The 25,366-nt window shown below is 37.1% G+C and overlaps 1 pseudogene; it reads left to right on the top strand.

The window, feature by feature from the left end:
* The first annotated feature begins 786 nt into the window (after positions 1 to 786).
* LOC105099342 (solute carrier family 52, riboflavin transporter, member 2-like) lies at positions 787 to 2,298 on the top strand (annotated as a pseudogene).
* Positions 2,299 to 25,366: the final 23,068 nt, after the last annotated feature.

Genomic DNA, 25,366 nt, shown 5'->3' with positions numbered 1-25,366 from the left:
ATGGAATATCATACATAGAAAACCATAAAGTCTCCATTAAAAAAAAAACAAAAAAAAAACACCACTGTTTGAAACTAATAAACAAATTCAGTGAAGTTGTAGGATAGAAAATCAATATACAAACATCAGTCGCATTTTTTTACATTAACAATAAACTATGGGAAAGAAATCAAGAAAACGAGCTCATTTACAATAGCAACAAAAAAATGGGAATAAATTTAACCAAGGAAGTAAAATATGTGTACACTGAAAACTATAAAACACTGATAAAAGAAATTTAAGAAGACACAAATAAATGGAAAGATATTATGTGCTCACGGATTGGACGAATTAATGCTGTTAAAATGTCCATAGTACTCAAAGTGATCTACAGGTTCAATTCATTCCTTACCAAAATTCCAACAGCATTTCTCACAGAAATAGAACAAACAGTTCTAAAATTTATATGGAACCACAAAAGACCCCTGCACGGACAAAAATCTTCTTGAAAAAGAACAATGCTGGAGGCATCACACGTCCTGATTTCAAACAGTGTTACCAAGCTAAAGTGATAAAAAATGTATGGTATTGGCATAAAAATAAATACCTGGATCCATGAAACAGAATAGAGAGTCCAGAAATAAATCCACAGATAATATGGCCAGTTAATTTTTGACCAGGCATGATATCACTTATATGTGGAAGCTTATACTGTGCTCACTTCGGCAGCACATATATATGTGGAAGCTTATAAAATATATATATATAAAACTCACGCTAGCAGTGGGTGGTGGCTTCCCCGAGTCCATGCAGGTGAATTGGAGTCCTCTCTCGGGCTCGGCTGCGTTCCCCTGCCCAACAGGCTCTGGGCTGTGGCCCCGGCCGGGCCTGAGGCGACGCCCTACACGCGCGGTGCTGGAACAACCTGCGGGTCAGGGAGTGCGCAGGCGCTGGGACCGGGCGCGCCAGACGGCTCTCCGCCACGCTGACGCACGAGGGCGGGGCCTGCCGTGGCCACACCCCCAGGCCCGAAGACGCTCCAGCTGTCCTTGGTCTCGCTCCAACAGCAGAGGTGTTCGTCACGCCTGAGAGGTGGCTCCGTCCCGCAGTACTTGTCCCGTGTCCGTGGCAGTGAGTGTGGTGGTGGTCTCGGCCACTCAGATCCGAATACCCTCCTCTTTAATCATCTGCCCCTGGGGCTGTGGCGCCTTCCTGCGTCTCTGCCTGCTGCCTTGCTGTGTGGTGATCCCGCTCCGGCTGCTGGTGCCCTTTGATGAGGCCTTTAGTGCCCAGAAGAGGCGAAGCGTCTTCTGTGGTCCTCGGTGCAGAAAGAAGAGCTGGTTGTGACCTTTGCCCTGTCCTGAAGGCTCCAGCCTTGGGCTGACCGGCAGCACCCGCGCTCGGCCGCCTGGTGCTGACCCACCTGCTGGTAGCCCTCTTTCGCGTGGCTCATGGGCTGTCACCAACGGGATGTGAGCGGACCTGCCTGTAACGGTAAGAGAACTTCTCCCTTATCCTTCTTTGTGCTTGCGGCGCTGGGGAACCTGGGTCAGCTAGCGGTGACCCTGTGGAGGCGGCTGGCCCCAAGCAAGGCCAAACTGGCCCCCAATCCCGCTGCTGCCTTCCAGGGTCTCCTGTGCTGTTGCTGTCACCACCGTCTGTACCCTAGGGGACCAGGGCCTGGGCTGCAGGTGGGAGCCCCAGAAGTGGAGGAGGAGGAAGAGGCCTCGCTGCTGCATGAGCCACCCAGCCAGGCAGCAGGCACCACCCCCAGCCCAGACCCTGCAGCCCATCGGCTGCTCTCCACCCGTGGTGCCTGCCTGCTGGGCCTGTTGGCGGTCACAAGCGCTCAGACCGACGGCATGTTGCCGACTGTGCAGAGCTTGCCTTAACGGGCGCCTGGCCTACCTGGCCGTGGTGTTGGGCACTGCCACTAACCCCGTTGCCTGCTTCTTGGCCATTGGGATGCTGTGCAGGTCCCTGGCAGGGCTGGGCTATCTCTCTGTGCTGGGCATGCTCTTTGGGGCTTACCTGATGGTGCTGACAATCCTGAGCTTCTGCCCAGTCCTGGTGGTCACATCTGTAGGGGTGGTCCTTGTGGTGGTGTCCTGGGTTGTGTCTGGGCATGTCCTCATACTTGAAGGTGGCTGCCAGCTCCCTGCTGCATGGCTTGGGGGATGGGGCAGCCGGCATTGCTGGTAGCTGGCATGGCTATACAGGTGGGCTCCCTGCCCAGGAGCTGTTGCTATGTTCCCTCCCACCAGCATCTACCACATAGTCTGCAGCGGGAAGGACTGTGTCAACCCATATGGTCCCTAAGACTGGGCTGGTGGGGACTTCGCCCCACCCCACCTGTCTTCCAGTTGGGGCTGCCACAGTGCCTGGGTGCCCACAGGCCCTGGAGGCCCACCCTACACAGGACATAATCCTGGACACCTGCATACTCCACAGAACCTGGCACTTCAGGCCAGGTTGGGGACCACAGAGCAGGCTCCGAGCCAGGGCCTGGATGGGGACATGGACTTGGCCCCAGGCCTAGGACCTGTGCGGGATTTGTAGAATAAAGCATTTTTAGTCAAAAAAAAAATCAAACCCCGGAAATAGAGTAGAATGTGGTTGCCAGGGGTTGGGAATGAGAGAAATGAGAAGAGATCGGTAAAGAGTATAAACTTTGTTATAAAGTGAATAGGTTCTGAGGCTCTAAAGTATAGCATGGTGACTATAGTTGAATAACCTGTACAGTGTACTTGAAATTTGCTAAGAGAGTAGATCTTAAGTGTTCTCACACGCACTCACAAAAAAGATAAATATATAATGTGATGGATGTGTTAAGTCGACTGTGGGAATCCTTTCACAATGGATATGAAATCATCATGGGCTACCCTTTAAATATATTACAATTTTATTTGTCAATGATACCTCAATAAAGCTGAAAACTAAAAGGAATGAAATACTGATACATTCTACAATATGAATAAACCTCAAATACATTATACTCAGTGAAAGAAGCCAGACACAAAGGGTCACATGTTGTATGATTCCACTTATATGAAATATCACCAGAAGAGATAAATCCAGACACAGAGCACAGAATGATGGTTGCCAGGGGCTGGGGAGAGGAAAGGTGGGGAGAAACTGCTTGATGGCTAGGGCTTTTACTTTGGCTTGATGGAAATGTTTTGCAACTAGATAGAGGTGGTGGTTTCACAACATTGTGGCTATGCTCAGTGCTACTGAATTGTTCACTTTAAAATGCTTCTTTTTATGTTCACATTCATAAGTTATTTTTAAAAAGCACTTACTAGCCAAAAACAATAGATGCCATAGGTAATCAAGCTTTAGATGTGAATTGCCACTTAGTTGAGCTCTAATGAAGCTTTGTAATAGCTAAAACAATTTAATTTCTCCGGAAATCTTGATGGAAAGACTTTCAAAAGGTTAGATACACAGTGAATGACAGTCATCATTGCCGAAATATTAGCATAACAAGCAAAGTTGCTAATTTGTTTGCAATTTAATGAAGAAACAAACATTGTCAAGAGAGTGGGGAGGATTTGTTGATGTTGAATCTCTGCCACATTTGTACAGGGAAGCCTTGAAGCACGTTTATCTTTTAGCAAAATATAAATTGCTTTTTGATTCAACACTGCTACCCTACCAAGTGGGAAACTTCTACTTTAAATTCAGCTGAAGATGAGAATTATATCTAAGTGTATAATGAATGAGAGCTATTCAGAAACATGAATGTAAATGTTCTGTGGCTTATGGTCAGTCCTTTGTTTTCAACAGTTTATGCATTTGGCTTCTCTAGCTTGTGTTTGTATTCTGATCATGAAGATTACTTCTGAATCTTTGTTTCACATATTGCAGTGCCATTTGACATTGGAAAAGCTGGAAGATATAATTAGTTTAGGTTTGGTTTTCATCTGTTTGAATGCAAATCAGAATGATGTGGAAACATCACAAGCATTTTTGCAGTCTGCATTTTCCTTTATTTTTAACAAGAGAAATATCAAACACAAGTTTCTTCCTTTAGATTTCAATAAGGAGGCAACATGATGTGGAGTTTCGGAGTCAGAAGGATCTAGATTTGAATCCTGGTCCCGCCCCTCAAAAACTTACACTGCAGTGCACGTAGTAGGTGGCTATAATTATTACCATTTAAAAAAAAATAGAGATTTGGAAGAGAGGAGAAGGGAAGTATATGAGAAAGGAAGGAGAAAAAGGAAAATAGAAAAAAGAAGAGGAGGGAGGAAGGAATAAAGGACTTCAGGAGAATCTAATTGGTGGTTTATGCTGAAAGAGAAAGCAAGAATCCTGACTCTTTGCCCTGGTTATTCCTCTGATTTTACTATTTGTTCTTCCATTTCTTTGCTCTTTCCTCTCTTTGGGGATGTTATTTAAAGTGTCTCATCAGTTTCCATCTCCTCTTGGGTAGTACTCTGTTCATACACAGAATTCATTAATGGGATGAAGAAACAACAAACCAGTAAGGTAAAAAAGATTTGTGGGTTTGAATTTTAGCTATATCTGAACATAATGGAAATCTAGTTTTTCAAGCCCAGAGACCAGGAAATTACTTTTCCTGATGAAGCTTTTTTCTGACTATTAAAGTCACTAGTAATGCATGATCACCACAGAAAGCTTAGAAACAGAAAAATACTAGGAATAAAATCACAATAAACATCCTCACCCTGAGATAACTCAGGTAATATTTTATTTTTTTTCTAGTCTTTTTTTGTAGACTGTGGTCTCAGTCTATAACATGATATTGTCTTCCAGTGTTTTAGACTTCATTATATCATGAGCATTTTCCATGTCATATTTTCCAGAAGTACCTTTTCTGCTGTGTAGATGTATCTTAGTTCCATTTAACATTAATAAAATATTCATGTTAAACCTTTTACCCCAACCCACACCCCCCACCTCGAACACTTCCCCTCAGAATCATATCAAAGCTGTAAAAGAAAGGTAATGGGGCCTTAAGATTTAAGTATTGTCATATGTGTCTTAAGTTTACAAATAAAAATTAAAGGTATGTCTGAAAAATCTAAAAAGTTGGAAAAGACTGAGAAATAATACTGCCTCCTTCCCGAGTATTTTTTTACTCCTGATATTACTCCTGTCATTTCCACGTCAACTTATATACAAGCATAAATAAAGCTCTCCTCTCCAGTCCTTTTTCAGCCTGAGCTTGTTGCTTGCTTTAGCATAGGCAAGGCCATGTCCTCCAGAAGACAAAGGCATCATTCTGGCCGCAGACAAGCTCAGGCCTTGACTTTTTCTTAGTCAAGGAGACAATTTGCCGACAAAATTAACTAAGTTATCTCTCAGCTGACTGCAAGTCAGTGGTTTTCCCTTAGATCTGGTCCAGCTTGCCCCAGGTCTGACATAAAAATTAAAAATAAAAATGAAAACAGATTCAGGTGCTACCTTGAGCTTTTGGGGTTTTATTTATTTCAAAAAAGAAAATGTGAAATGCTTAGTTTTAATTCTCTGGAGACAAGAACTAGGAAGACACATCTTAAATATTTCAACTACCTTAAATATTATAACCTCCTCGTGAATACTGTGCACTAAATAAATATTCATTGACAAATGGGTGAATGAATGAATGAGTTTTAGCCTTTAATAGTGTAGAGATGTGAAACCAGAGAACAGGAGTCGACTGTTAAGGGCCTCAGTGCTGCAGAAAGAGGTGGTGATAGAAACACATTTGAGTCCTGCCACCTCTATTCTCTAGTTTTGTTTTGCTCAGTTGCTCAGACCTTTCTTCTTTCCTGGATGAAAAATTAAACATGCCGCTGAGCCTCAGTTTCCCCATCTATAAAATTACATTGTGACCATTTGTCTTCGCAGATGGGGGTGATGGTTGTTCATGTATGTTGTAAAAAGCAGAGTAAATGAACTTCAGAGAGCAACAGACCTGCGACCACATTCCAGCTCCTCATTTTTTAGGCATGTCACCTTGGGCAAATGACTCAAATTCAATAAGCCTGTTTTCTCATCAGTGAAATGGGGATAATAGGAATTTAGGAAACTGTGAGCTTTAAAATGTAGTAATACGTTGTTGCAGAGACCTGGCTTCTAACAGTAAAAGAAGAGCCCTCTTTCCCCTTCTCCTTCACAACAGAAACTTATCTGGGGACTGTCTTCAAGCCCATCATGGTACATGTAGCCCCAGACAGGACGTGTTGGACCCCGGATCTAGCTTCTTCAGAGTTCTTCCAGTTTCCGGGCTCCAGTACTTCTTTAAGTGCTGCATCTTGTGATCTTTTCCAGCCATTAAGTACTCTTTTCCTCGGGAGTTAAAATTGTTTAAACTTTTCAAGAACTTTCTAGATGTAGATTAAGTTGTAATTATGTTTCAAGAACTCTTGATGCTACAATTTAAAAAGTAGGGAAAAATACTTGTTTGTATTTAAATTTTTCCTATTTTTTCTGCCTCTGCTAGTTTCCTAAAAATAGAGCTTTTACTAATCATGACATAGATATCAGGCAAAAGACTATTAGGAAACTCTTAGTATTTAACATCAAAGACATTTGGTAAGTATTAATGATGACATTCTGTGTTCAAACATTTTCATGAGAAGTTTAAGGAATCGACTTCAGAATTAGAGTTATGCTTCATTAATGAAATGATTAGCATCAGATAATATAATTTCAAGAACTTATTTTATTAATAAAAGTGTAATTGGTTTTTACCAGTGATAATGTTGAAGTTGCTAAGATGATTTAAGTTTATTCAAAATATTTTTGCTTCCATATACACCCCTGCAAAGTGACTTTTTGTGTTTCTCAAAATAGAGGGAAACTGAGCCCCAGACACACCCTCCCCCAAGAAGTTGACCCATTTTGAAGCCATGTAAACTCCTTCAGGAAACTGTTTAATGCATAGTGAGAGACTGTGGCCCCCAAAGTCTTGCAATAATTTGTATACATACAAAGAATGGTCTTCGTGATAGTTTATTTCTAGACAGCTGCCATTAACTTTTTCCCTCCTGGTACCATTCCCCTATCACACAGTGGGAAACTATTTTTCATGTCATTCCCCCATCGAAAAGTGGAATCTACCCCCTTCCTCTCCTTGAAACTTGGCTGGTCTAAGAGACTTGCGTGACCAATAGAAGCACAGGAATCAGGCTCTGGGACTTCTGAATTTAAGTCCTGGGAAGCCTTACAGCTTGGTATGCTTTTCCTGTCTCTTTAAACGCTTGCTCTGGGAGAAGCCAGCTACCACCATGAGAGTGTGATACCTTTGGCATCACTAACCCAAGTAATGAGCCCAGGCAACTTGGAGAGACCCTAGAAGGTGAGAAGCCAGTTGGAGAACAAGATGTACCAAGGAGCACTGAGAAGCCAGTTATATGCGTGAAAAAGCCATTTTGGGAACAGGTCTTCAAGCCCCAGGCACCCCAAGGAAGAAAAGAACTGCCCAGAGGAGCCTTTCCCAAAATCCTAACTTACAAAATTGTGAATGAACTGAAATGTTTCTTTAAGCTAATACATTTTGGCATTGTTTGTTATTCAACAATAACTGTAATACAAAAAATAAGTTATTTTAGAAATTTCGTGCCATTGATTCATTACCAGTCCACAAATACTCATTTTCCCCTCATCAAGTGACATTAAGGGAGCTAGATACTGTGTTTTTATTTTATTTTTCTGATAATCTATTTTTGTTGTTCTGTTCTATTTCAAAGGACATTGAAATGCATTTTAAACACATATTAAGAAGAGATAAGCCTGGACTTGATGAAATGGGTTAATTGAAATATCTTAAATTTGTACTTTTGTAGTCATCTCACAGTCATTTTTACCTCTTCCAAACCAAGTTCGAAAATTGAACAGTTGTTTTAATCCATTGGTTCATGGATAGTAAAGAGAGCCTCCAAGCTTCCTTTCATATTTTTAAACAAATTTTTGACTTGTGCCTCTAAAGTCTTAAACCATTTGGACTCTGCGCTTATTGGTTTAAATTGTTTAGGCCTTGGGAGAGGTGCTGTTTGCCAGCACAAATTCTTCTCTGTCACGTGTGAAGCACAAGGGAGAATGAACATATAACTCTTGTTTTGAAAATCGCTCTCAGGGTAGATGCACTTCAAAAGCTTAGAGTCCAACTTTGAAGTTTGCTCCACTTCAAAAGCTTTGCCTTGAAGTGTGTTATGGAGAGAAACGCACACCAAGCCACCCTGAATTTTAAGGTTTATTGAGAATTACTTCCTGTGGTGAAATACAAAAGCAAAATAATAAATGAGGGAAGATTAGTCTGAAAGAAAACTTGAAGAGATGTAGAAATAAAATTTTTTTTCTTTATCAAAAAAAAATCCTAAATGTTTATTTTGCAAAAGTTTTAGCATACTTTTTCTCCATGGTTTATTCTATTAAAAACTTTAAACTAAAAGATTGTTTATTCTTAATAAAATTATATGGTAAACAGTTTAAGTATTTTTTTAAATCTCATAAAACTTAAAATAGCATTCAGTGGAGACTGCCACATAGAGTCAAGGGTAACAAGAAATAGTGCTGTTTGTCTTTGTCATGTAAAAACAAATTAAAGTATTGCTTTGTGAAATGAGGAACAGAAGAAATGTAGTATAAAAGATACGTCATTTGCTTTTTTTAATTGAAGTTTAGTCAATTTACAATGTTGTGTCAATTTCTGGTGTATAGCAGAATGCTTCAGTCATACAGGAATATACATATATTCGTTTTCATATTCTTTTTCACCATAAGCTATTACAAGATATCGAATATAGTTCCCAGTGCTATACAGTGTAAACTTGTTTATCTATTTTATGTATACTAATCATTTGCTTTTTTAGAAGTTACACTTAAACTATGGTACTTCCTTAAGGACAGGGTTGTTTATTTTGTTAACTGATGTGTCTCTTTCACTAAATTAATGCCAGCCACATTGTAGGTGCTCAAAAACATTTACTTAATAAACATATGAGTCACTGATAAGCCAGAGAGGATACAGAGAAAAGATAGCAAAGTGTTCTCAAGAATAAAATGTGATGGTTTACTATTCAGACCATTAAAATCAGAAATTATCTAAACCTTTGCTCCTCAAAGTGTGGTCCACAGACCAATAGCATTCACATCACCTAAAAGTTTGTTATGTATTGAATGAGAATCCATGTCTGCGAAAACCCCCAGGTGATTCACATATACAATAAAGTCTGCAAAGCCCAGACTTAGATGACTCTTGTGCTCATAGTAGAGTCGTATCTTGGGACCCAGGGAGCAAGTGTGCTAACTTACCGCAGGATGAAATGAGGCCTTGGGGAAACAGCTGATGTGACAAAGAAGAGTCAATCTGAGGAGTAGGCACAAAATCCAAAAGAACAGAAGTCTCTGATCATAAGCTGAGCAAATTGTCAACAAAATATGGTTGAAGACCAAGTAGAAGTACTTCCTAATAAGGGGGTGGCATGGGGAAGCAGTGGTCCACTCAGACAGGGTTCTTGAAAGTCCAAAAAGACAGTGAGCACCTTTTGGTTCCTTGGATGGTCCATGTAGGTTACAGAGCCTCAGAGAGTGGGCTGGAATATAAGAGAAGGACTCTAAGGTTGGAATGACAAAAGGAAAGAAAGAATGAAGAAAGGAATGAGGGTGGGAAGAAGAAAGGAAGGATCCGGAAATGTGTGAGAACAGAATATAACCTCAGGAACAGAAGGAAAGAATAAAAAATTTTTTTCTGTTGAAAATGTACTATGTGACAGACACAGACCAGATGCTTTGCATAGAGTATCTGGTTAAATACTATTAGATATGCATTATTATCTGCATTTGCAAATGAAAAGGAAAAAATACTGAGGCTCAGAGAACAGAAAACCATAAACAGTCACTTCAGAGGAAGCACATATGACCAACACATACGAAAAAGTCAGCTTCATGAGAAATTAGGAAGTGCAAATCAAGACCAAGTGAGATCCCATTTTATAACTATAGATTGATAAAAATGAAGAAACCTGACACCACCAAGTGTTGTAGCAGATGTGAGTTAATAGAATCTCCTATATGTTACTGTTGGGAGTATAAATTGATATAAACACTTTGGAAAAAACTTTAGCTCTGTCTTATAAATTTGAAGATATGCATATCTTTCAACCCAGCAATTTCCTTCTTGGACATCATACTGTTAACTGGACACAGTCTTGCGCATGTGACCAAGAAGACACCAAAAAGTATTTTTGTAGCAGCATGAAATAAAAGTAGCCAAACTGGAAACAACTATAATGTACATTGACTGAAGAGCAGATATATAAACTGTGGTATAGTCATACAGTGGAATGACATACAGCGGTAACAATGAATGAATTAAAATTCACATTCAGCAATACGGTTAAATTTTTGCATTATTATATTTAAAGAAATAAGCAAGTCCTAAAAGACTAGATATAATATGAAACCTTTGTTTTAAAGTTCAAAAGCAAATAAAACTAAAAATATTGAAGCAAATATTTATATTAAAACTGAAAAAATAAGGCAAGGGAATGGTAAGCACAAAATTCAAGATAGTGGTAACAGGAAGGGAAGAAGCAGTTGGAGGGAAGAGAGACGGGCACAAGCAAAGATGAAAGTTGCACCATAGCTCTTGAATTGGACCATGGGTTCAAGGGTATCAATTATATTATTAAATAAGTGAATCCAAAAGCCAATGATTAAACTATAAAACAAGCAAAGATGATAACTAACTCAATGCTATACACTGGCCATTTTAACTTGGAAAAGAAAAAGAAAGAATAATTGAAAAAGCATTAAATTTTTTTGACCAAGTTGCAGAAGTCAAACCTTGTGAAAATTATCACAACATACCATCATACAGTGTAATCAGAAATATTTTATTTAAATTCATTAGATTTATTTTTATTGTAAGAATACATATGTGGACTTAAAACTAAAATTTCATTAACTCTAAGATAAACTAAATTTATTTTCTTAATTTCAGTTTCAATTCTAAGTCTCTTAATTATAATATGTCTTGGTGTAGATCTATTTGGGTTCTTGTTCAGGACCCTCTATGCCTCCTGTACTTGGGTATGTGATTCCTTTTTTAGGTTTGGGAAGTTTTCAGTCATGATTTCTTCAAATACCTTTTCAATCCCCTTTTCTCTTTCTTCTTCTGGGACCCCTATTATGCGTAAATTGGCATGCTTTATATTATCCCATAGGCTAATTCTCAGTCGAACTTTTTCCCCCTACTTATTATATTTTCTGCTCAAAGAATTTCTTTAATTGGTTCTCTGCTAGAACGAATTATCTTAAATTAATATGGCTCTTCCATATTAGAAAGAGCTTCCTTATATTAATCCAAAATCTGCCCAAAATTTATCTTCTTAGTTCTGTTTTCTGGGATGCTTCTCTACTTATTTGAAACCAGTTTGCTTCCAAAGTTCTACCGTCTTCTTTATAAATCTTACTCTGAGTACTTCAACCCTCAATGATTGCTGTCTTTTATGAATCTCTGTCTGCATCAGTGAGTTGAAACTTAACACTAATACTTTAAATTTTTAATTGAACTTTATATGCTATTTTCTGGCCTCCTCAACTACATTATAAGCTACTTGAGGACTGAAGCCTTGTATGTTTTATATCTCATAATATTAGAGATTTAGAGTGTCATACCTCACCTTTCCTTCCATTCAGGCCTTTCCCTGTAAAGAATGGATGCTGGAAGATGTATAGAGATCTAAAAATCAGTTTTGTTAATGATGATCTATTAACAAAAGAAAAAGAGAGAGAAGGAGAGAGGGAGGGAGGAAGAAGAAAGAAAAGAAAAAAAAGAAAGAAAGAAAGAAGTGAGGGAGGGAAGAAGGAAGGGAAGGAGGGAGGAAGGGACGAAAAAAGAAAAGACAAGACTGATAAAGCTGTGTTGAAGAATGTAATTAGAACCTGAGGCCACAGTAGGGCCTCTTGAAAACGCTTAGTCTGCAAAAGCATTTGCAACCCAGAAAAAACAGAAAGTGTCAGACTTCCCCTTCTCTGTCCATAGTTCCTGAAAAAGCCCCTCGCAGGAGTCCTATGGTGTGGAGAACAGTCATGTAGGACCATCTTGCATGAACACAGGACACAGGTATTTCCCAGGAGAGAGGTTTCTCATTGTCAGGCAATAGGACTGACCAGTAATAGTGATTAGTCCATCTAATTAGACTAAAAGAGAAGGAAACTGAATTGGTCATTCCATTAGTCCCCCATCCAGTGGGAAAAGAGTAGGACTCTCCTCTGGGAGAAATATAAGGGAGAACATGAGCATCCTCTATTGAATGAATGAATGAATGAACTGAAAATTTTCTTGGGACAAAAAAGCAAATTGTTAGTGATAAAGCCCCTGTACAAAGAGAAATCAACACAGATATTCAGATGCAAATGATCCCTAATCTACAACCTTATTGGTTCCTTGGACAACAGCTACAAGTCAAGCTGTTGTGCACTGGGCTATTATCCAAATATGTACAATGTTATAAACTGAGCTTTCATGTCTGGAAACATATTTTATATCAAAAAAAGAAAAAAGAAAAGAAAAGAAAGCACAAACATATGTTTTTACAAACAACTAAATATAAAGCTATCTATAAATATTCTTTTTGCAAGGGGAGGTTCTCTAACTGATTTGGAATAGGTAAGTCTTTCTCAAAAATATGTCCGAGAATATGTCTCTTTCCTGATCAATCTCCCTACATCAAACAAAGACCTTCTTTCCTCCAAGGAACTTTGATCTGCGTTCAAAATTAAGGTCATCTTTTCTACAGCTATCATTGCCCATGCAATGTGCGTGAATGTATCTAGAAGCTTTAAAACAATAAATGGTAAGAGGGTGAGGGAGTGGAGTGGAGGAGAGTTGACAGTTTATCCATAGTGACTTCTTCACTGTGACCGATAGATGCAGCAGAATAACTGTTCATCCTGGGTCACATTCCTTAGGCTGTCATCCAGAGAGTTGGGGTCAGGATTATAAATAGCATAAAAGCAGCAGTGGAGGTACTGTTAGATCAAACCATTTATGAACGTGCCTGTGATTTAAGATATGCTTATTTATTCATAACCTAGTCTCTGTTTTTTTTAACCAACTAATTTAAAATGGAAATTTATACATACTTATGCCTTTCAGGCACTGAGAAATAGAAATAATGATTCTTAGTTCATCATTTCTAGCAAAGTAATAAACCCCACAGTCTATTTGAGGTGGAGAGAGAAGAGTGTGAAACACCTTTAGCAGATAGTGAAGCAGCCATATGTGTAAAGCTATGGGATGTAAAAATAAGTGGTAGCATCTGTAGTTCCTTCTAAGTCAGTTAGCTTCATTGGGTTAGGCAAACAAATAAATGCAGAGCTGGAAGCAGCATTACATCATTAAGTTTTCCACCTTGCAGCTTTGTGGCAGACATCTACCATAATGAAAGGAGGGGGGGAAAGTTGCTCAGGGACTTAAGTAGACATAGGAGCTGCATCAAAAGTAAGAATATAATCATCTACTTGCAGTTCTTAAACTTTCTGTTAGTTCAGTAGAGCTCGTCAGCTGGGCCATTTATAGGGTATGCCTTCCCTGAGAGGACAATTCTTTACAGTATGGCACTAAGAAGAGTTGTCATTATAACCAGCAATGACAGCAATGCTATGTAAACTTCAGTTTAGTAACTTTCTAGTGTAGGTTACCAACTTATCACAGAAATTCATTAAGCACTTAGAGTGGTATAAAAATATCTGCAGTAGGTGTTGTATGGAAAGACAATGAGGAAAAGCACACAACGTCTCCCTCGAGGAGCTTACAGACTGGTCCAGAGTTGAAAATACAGAAGTATGACAGCTGGCATGTCTGGAAACAAGATATTCTAAGATAGAACACCTGAGTTAAAGAAGAAATTAAAAGGGAAATTGTTAAATGCTAAGAACTGAATAACAATGAAAACACTGCATGTCAATATTTGTGGGACACCATTAAAGCAGTACTCAAAGAAATTTTATAGTTCAAATAAGAAAAATTTTAAACAAGTAAGCTACATGTTCAACTTGAGAAGGTAGAGCACTGGAATAAGCCCAAAATAATGAGAAGGAAGAAACTGACAGCTATAAGGGATCAATAAATTAGAAAACAAGAGAATCAGAACGTGATAAACTACACAAAGATTGGAAGCTTTGAAAAGTTTAGTAAGATGGAAAAACTTCTGATAAGATGGGAAAAAAAGAGTTAAAGTACATACTCAACTCCTCTATTTGTTTAAATTGCTATAAGTACATAATAAAACGGAGAAATAACAAATATATCAGAATGTCAAAAGATACTTTGAAATAATAAAAAGGTAACATGAAAAAGTGTACATTAATATATATGATAATCTAAAAAAAAATGGACATAGTTTTGAGGAAATATAAAATACCAAAATTGGAAGAAATACAAAACTTGAACAGACCCAGAAGATTGTACAAGTGAATTCCACCCAACATTAAAATAACGGATGACCTCCTAAAGAAAAAAAAAAAAGTTGTTCCAAAAAAAAAGTAAGAAAAGTAAGCAGTCTCCTTTATCTTATGAAGTTAAAATAATCTTGATTCCAAAATTGAAATAAAAAACAGGAAGAAATGAAGAGTATAGGACTATTTCACTTAAGAATGTAGATGCAAAAACACCCTAAATAAAATATTAACTGAAACCAATAGTCCATTTAAGATATAGTAATATAACATGATCGAATGAAGTTTAGCACATGAACACAGATAGTTAAATCTAAGAAATATCAGTATGATTCAGCACATTAATAAACTGTGGAAGAAATATGATCACAATGATCAACCCAGAAAAGTTTCTGATACAATTTAACAAATTTATTTCTAATTATTAGAAATCAGTAATAGAATTCCTTTGACCTTATGGAGACTATTTACCAAAAACCTTAGAAAATATCATGATTAAAAAGAAACTTGAGATGAATTCTTTAAGATGAGAAACAAGACAAGAATGTCCTTAGTATAGTAAGGAAGTTTTGTTTGCCACAGTGGCAAGCACAGTGTCTGGCATAAAATAGGTGCTCCATAAATATTTGTAGAATGAATGACAATTGGTACTCTAAAGTCTTGGCCAGCACACTAAGACAAACAAAAAAATTCTTATAAAGATTGGGAGAAATGATACAGTTTAGCATTATTTGCATATGGTTTGATCTTTTACAAAAAAATCTCAAGCAAATCAATGCAACATACAAACTAATTGTTTAATAGAATGAATAAGAATTCAGCAGGATCAATGTACATTAATTAATAGTGTTCTTTATGCTAGCAATATCAAATTAGGAAATACAATGGAAAATAAGCTACATGTCAGCTAAAGCTTTTGTTCAGCTACACATGCCAGAAAAATCTCCCTTATAGCAAGTTAAACAAATAGAGGAGTTGATTTTTCTCACAGATTGTAAGGTATATGGATGCTTGCATTTGTCTCAGGGATGCAATAATCAGGAAGATTGTCTCTGCAACAGTCTTGTGTTTTCCCTCATGGGTGCAGGATGGCTGCTGAGGTTTCAGGCATTGTATCCACTTTTACAGCAGAATGAAAGGGAAAAAATTGTGCCAGGTGCATCTATCACTTTCTTCATGGAAGCAAGATCTTTCACAGGAACCCTCCCCACAACAGACTCCAGCTTACATATTATTAGCAGAACAGTATCACAGGACCACCCTTAACTGGGTATGATCCCTGACTTCAGACTATACTACAAAGCTACAGTAATCAAAACAGTATGGTACTCACACAAAACAGACAATAGATCAATGGAACAGAGTACAGAGGCTATAAATAAACCCACACATCTATAGCCATTTTATCTACAGGAAAGGAGGCAAGAAGATACAATGGAGAAAAGACAGCCTCTTTAATAAATGGTGCTGGGAAAACTAGATAGCTACATGTAAAAGGATGAAATTAGAACCTTTTTTTCACACATATTCAGAAATAAACTCAAAATGGATTAAAGACTTAAATTTAATTCCATAAACCATAAAAATCCTAAAAAAAAAAAAACACTCTTTGACATAAATCATGGCCATATTTTTGTGGATCAGTCTCTTAAGGCAAAGGAAACAAAAGCAAAAATAAATAAATGGGACTTAATTAAATTTAAAAGCTTTTGCACAGCAAAGGAAACCATCAACAACTAAAACAAAAAGGCAACCTACTGAGTGGGATAAAATACTTGCAAATCATATGACAAGTAAGGGGTTCATATCCAAAATATACAAACAGATCATACAACTCAATATCAGAAAAACAAGCAACCCAATTAAAAATGGGCAGAAGACCTGAATAGATCTTTTCCCAAAGACATGCAGATCGTCAACAGGCAGATGAAAAGATGCTCAACATCATGAGATATTTACAACTTGAGATGGCGGCAGGATCAAGGGAAAATATGTTGTAACAGAAAAGTTGACATGTTTAAAAGCAGAGGAGGTGGAGCAAGCAGAGAAGGCAAAAGTGAAGACGTGAAAAGTTGAATACCTGGGATTACACACAAAGTGTGTTCACTTGGGAGGACAAGCAAAATGGAATCCAGATATCAGCTTTGGACTTAGCAAGGACAAGGTACAATTTTTACCTAGAGAAGAAGTGAACAAAGGTCTAGTGAATATACATAGAGGTTTTAGGGACAGCAGGGAGGAAAATTAAGACGTGCAGGTGATACAGAGCTCAATCTTGTCTATAAAATTGAAGCTAAGGTTATGTGTCGAGAAAGAAATGGACAGAGATTAACTGAAAACATTTTTTTAAAGCAGAAAATCTTTTAGCAATGTTACTATCTACAATGAATGTTTCATCAGCCCTGTCTTGATATTTGAAAATAAATATTATATATGGAAAAATATAGAGAGGCTGAAATCCCACCACATGGTTAGTATGCTGCAATTTGCTAAACTGATTTTTGCAAACAACCACTTCATTCATTCCATCTGCAATATACGTACTGCAATTTACATACATGCTGTCTGGGCTGTAGAGTTGGATGCCCACGTCAGGCAGTGGGGAAGAAGCTGGCTTTATTTTACTGAGTTTGCATTGCCTGGGGAGAGGAATGATTAGTAAAATACATTCAGTGGGATGATGAGTGTTTGCACTTATTTTGACCACAGAGATGAGACCCCCTAAGAAATAAACCAGAAATCTGCGCTCAAGGAAATGTATTTGCAACCAATTTGATTTTATCTAAAATAATTATAATAATGTATTCAAATCTTAGTAGTGATAGCTTCCTCAAGATTTCCTAATAATATTCATGTGCATTTAACCATTTTCTGGTAACCAAATCAGAAGCCGAAGACATCTCTGAAATAAATGTGATGTGGTTTTAAAGTTATTCAAATTGTGGTAGAATCAGGTTGACTACTTTTTTGAAAATTTGCCTTAACTTTGTTTTTCCTGGTGTTATCTTTTTATGTACAATGTCAGCATCCTGATGTTTGCTTTTTCATTATTTTACATGATAGATATGTGGGAGTGAAATGTATACGGTGTATGAAAATGGAATCACAATCTACACTAAATGCAAAAATTTGAAAGTACACTAAATGCAAAAAATAATCTTAGATTCTTCATAAGGTCTCAGTTAGTATAGAATTGATGTTTTCAGTGGTTGTTTAAATTTTAATTTGAATGACATATGGTAGGCAGTGAATACTCTCTTAAGGAAAAATAAATGGAAAGCTGTATAAATCAGTTACTCTTTTTGACAGAAAGGAACTTTGTATAAAAAATGAGTGCCTCTGATGATCCATGCTCCCCCCCCCCCAGACTCACTTCAGACTTGTTCTCCTTTTTAATAGCTTCTCTTGCATGAGTGTTGATTTTCAACTGGTTGTTGCTATCTGGGTGTTCTCTTAAAAGTCAGCTCCAGGCGTTACCTTACAGTCACTCAGAGTCAGCCAAAGACAGAAACTCAACCCTTGTCTACAGGACACTGTGACACATTTCCTTAGGATTTATAACCATACATTAAATTTTTATTTTATTTACTATGTGCAGGAGTTGCTCTCCATGTATGTTCCCCAGTGAACGAGGAACACTCCTTGAGAATAACTCCAAAATTCTGCCTGGTTTCATGTTTTTTATGCATTCCCTCTTCAGCTAGAGTGAACATACACAGAGACAATTCCTCCACACAGTAAAAGAAATAAATGACTATGTTTTGTGCTACTTCTCCTTTTATCTCCCTATTGTGTATAGTCAGTGCTCCATATTCAAGAGCATTTTGTAGTCTGTGATGTACTTCTTAATAATACACCGAAGATATCATATTTGGCAAAGAACAACTAACAGAAATTTAGATCCAGAAGGTTGTATAATTTTTAAAACCTGCATAGGCTGCTTGTGCCAACAACTTTAACAGCTAATTCTAGAAACCCAGCTACATTTCAAGTAAAGAACTGAGGCTTTGCTACTCACTGATGCATGTTAGTTCATATATCTAAACCAGTTCTCAAGTGACACTACTTGATCTGTCTACAGCACATAGGTTTGCCTATGAGGGGAAAAAACAACAACAACAGAGCTTTCCGGTAACTATTAAAACACCAAATAAATCTAGCCAGCCACACACCAGGATAGGAATAGATACAATGCACTGCTCCTTTTATTGTAGTTCTGTATCTTTTCATGATTACTTTTTCTGTGTTTCCCATGTTATTTTTTCATACTGTTCTCACACCAAGATCTCTATCTTGCTAGGAATGACTGGTTCTTCTTCCTACGGACTGATCCAAACTCTCACACGGCAATGCACCTGTGAACACATCTGCACAGAGGTGCTGGTGAGGGTAGGGTGGAGGTGATGGTTTGATAGTTGGCCTGAAAGTAAGGTTTAACATCTTGAAATTTGCTCTCCTGCTGTACAGAAGAGTTGACTTTTTTGTTTCCTGTGTTATGTGATCCAGCATGCTACACCTTCTCTCCCCAACCTCATCCCTACTCATCCAGCACACTCAAGGACTTTGCTATTTTACCACATCTATATGTGGTCACTTTGGGTAATTTGTATAGACTGAACCATATGAAATTGTTAATATTTGACCTATAAATATGGCCATTCCCTATGATTCCAAACTAAAAATCTCTATTCAAATACTATATTCCAGTACAGTAAAATATAGTTTAAGAACTATTCCTTTTCAGCCTGTCAAATAATGCTATATCACCACTTTTCCACAATTCAATAATTATCATTACTTTTATTTTATACCTACATCATGACATGAAGACATTTGATTGCTGTTTCAGATTCTCTAATTTGAGATGAGAATTTTCCAGCCAACAGTGGCTAATTCAGTCCTCTACTTAGCTTTATTAATCCTACCCATCTTTCATATTGCATTAGCAACTGTCTCAGAAAATAGACAGGTAGAGGCAAGTATGAATCAGGTAATTTTCCTGATAGCTTACAGTTTGAGTAACTTTTTATTATGAAAAAGATTGAAATTAGATTTAGAGATTAATCCAGTGCCTATGTCCCCTTTCCTTGGAGAAAAATGAATGCCAGTTGTAGACATAATGGTGAAATAGATATCCACATTATCATCCATAAAATTTCCCAAACCTCCCAAGCCTATTTTCATCAGTCAAATACAGTGTACGTGATTATGTGAGGCCAGGAACACAAAACCAAGCAATGTAATCCTCTAAAATACTTTTCTGAGGAAACTAAATATGCTGTGAATTCTCAAGAGCTTTGTATTGGAAAATTAATACTACATATTAAAAGCACATAAGCAGCTGAAGGCATCTTGGGAAACAGGAAAAGTAAGCCATTGCCCTAAAAGGAAACTTATATTTAGATAATATTTCTTTCTTTATTGGGGCCTAGTAATTTGGTATTTTTAGTAAATTACAGTATGGTTCTATTATACACTAAAAAGATCATTTAGCTCTCACAGAGACAATTTATCTTACTTAGAGTACCAAGACTTTTGCACCTTTGAAAGAGATTGTTTTCTAAGTATTTCCAGTGCTTTAATTTTATATCTCCTTTGTGAATTGCACAAAAATAGTAAAAACATAACAAAACCAATTCTATACATCTCTAATTTTCATAGAATCCTTAACATCTCCAAGATATTCCATGTAAAATTTGCTTTGTAAATATTGTTGATTTTTTTAACAATTAGAGACATCACAGTAGGATGAAAAATTTCCAGAATTGCATATATCTTTAAAGTTCCTTATAAGCAAAGGAAACTATGGATTGATATTTCATGAAATTTTTCCACCAAATCTTTCACATTTTGAAACTTGAAATTTGTAGCACCTCTATAATATCATCATTTTGCTTCAAATTGAACTCATTGATATCAAATTTGTATACTAGTTGTTAGCCAGTCATATTTCTATTTTAATTATCTATTTTTCTCTCACCCATAAAAAAAAAAGTCTGCTTAAAAATTCCTGTGAATGAAATGAGGAAACACTTCAAAAGCAAAATTAAAAGAAAAGTTACACTTTGGAGAAAATACCTGCAGTACAAGTAAGAGAAGAATTATTAACATTTGGATATTGGAAGAAATTCTAAAAATCAATAAGGAATCCTTCCACATCTGGAAAGATAGAATAGATGTACTTTTCTCTATTTCTTTCATCAGGAACTAAAAACTCTGGACATTATATATATAGCAAACATATATAACATATATTTATGTAAATAGAAACATGTATTTATAGTATATATAAAACAAGCAGCGTAAGAAGACTCTGAAAAGTGGAGAGAAGAAGATTGGCTAAGGACCTTGGGATCCAAGGAACAACAGCTTGACGAGTTCTCTGGGTTTTCTTTTTGCCTCAGATAGGCCAAACTTTGAGCTGAAGAAGCTGCCAACTCAGAAATGCCAATGGGCACACACCAAAGAAGCCTCAACAAAAGTCTGCTGTCTCTAGTCAAAGAATCAGGAGTGGGGAAAACTTAGTAAAATGAAACATTTTAGACAATAACCATGCTACTCCACCAAACACCACAGAAAACACTATGACAGATACAGAAATCTTTAACAAAACATTATCAAATAAAATTCAGCAATATATAAAAAGAATTATAGAACATGGCAAATCAAGTTTATTCTAGGGATACATGGCAGATCCAATATTCAAAAATCAGTGAAACCCACCATATTAAAGAAGGCTAAAGAAGAAAAATCAATAATTATATCAATTGATGCAGAAAAAGCATTTGATAAAATGCAGCAATCATTTATGATAAAAGCTGTCCAAAAAATAGTAGAGGGAAACTTCCCCAACTTGACAAGAGCATCTATAAAGAAACCTACAGCTAACATTATGCTTAATGGTGAAAGACTGAATATTTCTCCTAAGATTGGAAACTAGGCAAGAAAGTCTGCTCTCATCACTCTTTCCAGTCTCATTTTGGGAGTTCTAGCCAGTGCAATAAGAAAAGAAAAGGAAATTAAAAGTATGTCTGTCAGAAAGTAAGAGGTAAAACCATCCCTGTTTGCAAATCACATGACTTTCTGCATAGCAAATATCAAGGGGTCTACAAGAAAACAAATAAACAAAACAAAACTAGAAATAATAAGTGAACTTATCCAGGTCACAGAATACAAGATAAACATACAAAAATCAATTATGTTTCTATATACTGGTAAAGAGTCCAGAGACATTGAATTTAAACTGTAATACCATTTACAGTCACTCCAAAAAAAAATTAAATATATAGGTGTAACAAAACAGGTATAGGCTTTGTATGTTGAAAACTACAAAGTGCTGGTAAATGAAATCAAGGATCTAAATAAATGACAAACATACCATGTTCAGGGATTAGAATACTCAAAAATGTCAGTTCCCTTTAATAGGCATACAGGTTTAAAACAGTTTCTACCAAAATTCCAGCAATATTTTCATAGACATAGAAGAAGTTATTCTAACATTTACATGGAAATGCAAAGGAATTAGAATAGCTAAAACAATTTTGTAAAAGAATAAAGTAGAAGCAACCAGACTACTTGATTTCAAGACACTATATACCTAGAATAATCAAGACTGTGTGTTTTTGGCAGAGGGATAGACACATAGATCAATGGAACAGAATAGAAAACCCAGAAATAGACTCACACAAATATGCCCAACTTATTTTTGACAAAGGTGAAAAATCAATTTAATGAAGGAAAGCCTTTTCAACAAATAGTGCTGGAGCACTGGACATCCATATTCTAAGAAAAAGATTTTCAACTTCAGTCTCATACCTTTTATAAAAATTCACTCAAAACTTATCACAGACTTAAATATAGAAAATATCACTATAAAACTTCAAAAAAAATCATAGGAGAAAAATCTTCATAGTCTAGGGCTGAACATAAAGTTCTTAGACTTAACAGGACAAGCAAAAAGGAAAACATCGATAAATAGATCTTCATCAAAATTAAAAACTTTTCTCTGCAAAAGACAGTTAAGAGAATGAAGAGACAGGCTACAGAGGGGGGAAAATATTTGGAAACTACATATCCATCAAAGGACCAGTATCTAGAATATATAGAGAGAACTCTCAAAACTCAATATTAAAAAAAAGGAAACAATCCAATTAAAACACAGACAAAAAGTTTGAAGTGACACTTCACCAAAGAAGATATACAGATAGCAAATAAATACATGAAAAAATGTTCAATATCATTAACCACTAGGGAAATGCAAATTAAAACTACAAGGATAGGGGGAGGGTATAGCTCAAGTGGTAAAGCACATGCTTAGCATGCACAAGGTCCTGAGTTCAATCCTCCATCAAAAATAAATAGATCGAATTACCTCCCCCCAAAAAGCAAACAAACAAACAAGATTTAAAAAAATTTTTTTAAAAAACTACAATCAGATATCACTACACACCTATCAGAATGACTAAAACAAAAAATAATGGCAACACCAAATGTTGGCAAGAACGCGGAGAAACATTCATACAGTTTGTGGGACTGTAAAATGGCAATTTTTAAAAAAACTAAACATATAACTACCAAATGACTCAGCAGTTGCACTCCTGGGCATTTATCCCAGAGAAATAAACATTTATGGTGACATAACCTGTTCACTAATGCTTATAATAGCTTTATTCATAATAGCCAAAAACTAGAAATAACCCAGATGTCCTTCAAGGAGTGCATGATTTGGTAAATTGTGGCATATCCACACCATGAAATATTACTCAACAATAAAAAGGAAGAAGCTATTAATATACATAACAACCTAGGTGTAATCTCCAGAGAATTATGCTGATTTCTTTAATCCCAAAAGATTATATGCTGTATTGTTCCATTTCTGTAATATCCTTGAAATGACAAAATTACAGAAATGGAGAATAGATTAGTGGTTGCAAGGGGTTAAGGAGGAGATGAGGGTAGAAGGAAAGTAGCTGTGGCTATAAAAGGTAACATGAGGGCTCCTTATGGTGATGGAAATATTATGTATCTTGACTGCATCAGTGTCCATATCCTGGTTGTGATATTGTACTATAGGTTTGCAAGGTGCTACCATTGGGGGAAACTGAGTAAAAAGTGCATCAGAGCTCTCTGTGCTGTTTATTACAACTGCAAGTGAATCTACAATTATCTCAAAATAAAAATTTAATTAAAAAGAAAAAGGTCAGTGAGACATTAATATTTAGAGGCAATTCTGCCAGTTTTTCTTTATAATTCTGGTGGTGTATCTGCCCCTCCTCTCTTCAAGATTACAAAAATACCCTCCTTTATCTAATGTTTTGGTAGTTTTATGTTTAAAATATGGAACTTTTCTTTGGATATTTTAAAATTTGGTAAGCCATGGCTTTCCTCATCCTGGATCATACTGCAGGATCATCTCTTTTTGGGGGGGATGGGGGTATATTAGGTGTATTTACTTGATTATTTATAGAGGAGGTACTGGGGATTGAACCGAGGACCTTGTACATGCTAAGTGTGTGCTCTACCACTTGAGCTATACCCTCACCATGATACTGCAGGTCTCTTGGTAAAATACTGCATGCACATATATCCCCACACACCTTATCTACTTTAAGAGACAAGGAGTGATACTGACATATGAGTAACACCTTAAATACCATACACTGTGCTTTTGACAACTAGGATGAGTTTTATAAGTTCTCAAAGGAAATTGCTATTAAAATACTTATTTTTCCAATGTACTAGATGTGGTTTTTTAATAAGCAAAACCTAGCACTTAATTGGGAAGTTAAGTAGCTGGCACTAAAAATTGACGAGTAAACCTTCAGTTAAATTTCTCTTGCACCGTTATCCTGGTTAAGGTCACCCCATGCGGTGGTGCAGGTACACACAACTCCAGACAGCACCACGAACGTGGGCTACAACCGGCACAAACATAGGTGGCAGCATTTTAAATTCAGCCTGGTCACCCTCGGGTCCATTCACTCTCTGCAGTTTACAACATCCAGGTGCTATGGACCAAAAGAAAAACTTTTGGGAGACGGGAGGAAGGTTTACTAGGAAAGGCAACAGGAAAGGCTCATCAGGAGAAGAGAGCAACTGAATGGCTGAGCTTTCTTCTCAAACACCCTGACCAAGCATTTTGCTGTATGGAGAGATGGAAAGAAAGACCCCTTTTTTCTACCACATCCCACCACCTCCCAAGTTCTGGCTCTCTGAATCTAGAATACAGCTCCCAGTGACCAAATGCGGAAAGAAAGGGTCACGTGGGGAAATGGACCCAACGTGGAGAGGCAACCTGAGGGCCTGCCCTGCCTGAAGCCACGGGGCTCGCTGACAGTTGGAACACAGTTTCTCTGACATTCTACAGCCGACAGTTCAGAAGTACAGCCTGGGGAGATCAAAGAAAGCACAATAACCCCCAGCTTCTGGTGAGCGACAGAAACATGTGATTGTCATGAGTAAACTAATGGCCACGGATTTGGATTCCTGCTGAGTATATCATGTACTTCAGTTTCCATAAGCACTAACAAAAAAATCTAAACTCTAGCTTAATTATCTAGCTTCCTTGAGAAAACAAGAAACTGACATCACGTCAAGTATACATAGTCAAAGAGAATAATTGTCTTTAAAAAATGGACCCAGAGAATGTCATCAAAAATGTTTAATCATGAAGACTGATTATAATGGGGAGTTGCTGAGTGCTGCTACCCCCAGGGCACAGAGTTCTCAGACTACTCTGAATAGAGACTTAATCCTGTAGGTAGAATGTCTTTATTCAACTTCATTTGCCCCCTGCTAAAAATGAATGGGTACACAATTTAAACGAAGGAATAAATGTCAATGGAAGAAATTCTAAATAAAAATCTAGCTTTTTTTTTTATCAAGTTGTCATAGAACTAACAAGAAATCTGCATTTCTAAAGTAATCCAAACATATTTTTTCCAGTAAACCAGATGCTGAGAATCTTATA

This window comes from Camelus dromedarius, chromosome 21, assembly GCF_036321535.1.
Source record: "Camelus dromedarius isolate mCamDro1 chromosome 21, mCamDro1.pat, whole genome shotgun sequence".
NCBI classification, from domain to species: domain Eukaryota; kingdom Metazoa; phylum Chordata; class Mammalia; order Artiodactyla; family Camelidae; genus Camelus; species Camelus dromedarius.
The sequence above is the reverse complement of the archived record's forward strand: the minus strand, read 5'-3'. Positions and strand labels throughout refer to the sequence as shown.